The following is a 1635-nucleotide window of genomic DNA, read 5'->3' as shown; positions in this document are numbered from 1 at the left end:
GCGAAAGTTTGTTTCCAATAACATTCCATATCGCTTACGGTCCCTCTGCGTGTCGCACGATGCAAGAAAAGTCCCGCCATCCGCATTATCTTTCGTTGTGGGGTTACTTGCTTTATTGTCAGAAGTAACCAAAGGTTACTCCTGCCCAAACCCGATTTGATAAATATTAGATCTTGTTATGGTCCAAATAGGTAGCAATCAAGCAATCGCTGCCTCCACAGGATACAGAACAGCAGTGCACTCGATTTGCATTTCCGCTGTCTGGTAACTTCTTGTAACCAGTTGAAAAGTTTATGACTGTTGCAACAGATACATTGCTCCTTTTCATGTCTGTGGCCGATGTGGTTACGGCATGGAACTAGAACTCCATTGGGGCTCCCCTTGCAGTTTCGAATCCTGCCGACAACGAGAGGCATCTTAAGAGTGGTAGCAAACCAATGACACATTTATAAATACAGTTACCGTATTGCAGACTGTACCTTGTGTGCAATATGTGTTATCTCAAGTACTGAGCCACCAGTCTCCCACCAACGTTTTCTTCTCATTCGTTTACAATATTGCTGAAGCTTTTGTATAGCATTTTCGTTGACAGTTTGCAGGTTTTAAGCATACACAAATTCAATTGGAGAGTCATCCAAAGGATAATAAACTATCTTAGTCATCTCAGAAAAAGTCCAAAAAACTGAAATCTTAGGGGATGTACTCAGTTGTAGAGCTCAGCTTTACATGTATGAAGACCTGGCATCCTCATCATATTGAGGTATAGTCTTTAAAGAAGCTGCAGAAGATATTACCCCTCGTGTAATCGGACTGGTAACAGCACAACAGCATTTTAAACATACATGTGATTTACAGTATTATTACTGGTGAATGTATTTAAATGTTATGAATATACCAGTTATTATATAATGGGTGTTACAGCAGTATGACACTGAGTTTCTATTTTATGATGAAAAAACACTTCACATTGCTATTAAGTTAACCTTTAGCAGGTGCGACATTAAATGCTGTTGTTAAACATCACCATACTGATACAAAGCCTAGAAGTAGCAGAGGATGGTTTTGATTCCATCTCGACTCTGGGTTTGGCCCGCACCTCCCGCTGGGCCAAAGCTGGGGAACAAGTCTGCTGGGGAGTGGGGAAAGGTCAGAGGGGGGAAAAAGAAGGAGAGAAGACAGAGAAAGAGAAAAGAGGAGAATGAAAAATTGAAGACAATGAAGGATTTTAGCCCCCCATAACACTTAAAGAATTTTTTTGGATGTTTTTAAATTTTGTGGCAAGCCCGCGGCTGGATTCGACACTCGAACTGGTAACATTAGATCTAACGACAGTCTAGGCATTTACGTGCCCTACTGTCTTTAATAAAATGAACAGGCTGTTCTTAGTAACTTTAAATTTCGTCCACACGGCAATATTCCAATCAGTTTACTTTATTTTAGTCGCAGTTTCCATTTCAAAAACGTTTATAGTGCCGTATGTGGGAAATCACTTTCCAGAATTTGGGGTGTCTCCTCAGTTAATAACGCTGGGCTGGGTTTTAAATTAGTTGATACAATACAATAATGGCAAATAAATAATCATGTTATTTGTTCTTCCCCACTTACAGAAGGCTAGTTTGATCTATTGCAAGGATT

At 40.1% G+C, this 1635-nt stretch overlaps 1 long non-coding RNA gene across 1 annotated transcript in view; it reads right to left on the bottom strand.

The window, feature by feature from the left end:
• Window positions 1-369: 369 nt before the first annotated feature.
• Window positions 370-1635, bottom strand: part of LOC116686234 (uncharacterized) — a 24495-nt gene continuing 23229 nt past the window's right edge. Inside the window, exon 3 of the long non-coding RNA XR_004331196.1 lies at window positions 370-380. This is a non-coding gene — a long non-coding RNA (uncharacterized LOC116686234). The remainder of the gene's footprint in view (window positions 381-1635) is intronic.

This window comes from Etheostoma spectabile, unplaced genomic scaffold, assembly GCF_008692095.1.
Source record: "Etheostoma spectabile isolate EspeVRDwgs_2016 unplaced genomic scaffold, UIUC_Espe_1.0 scaffold337, whole genome shotgun sequence".
Lineage (NCBI taxonomy): Eukaryota > Metazoa > Chordata > Actinopteri > Perciformes > Percidae > Etheostoma > Etheostoma spectabile.
This window is presented reverse-complemented; position numbering and strand designations above follow the sequence as displayed.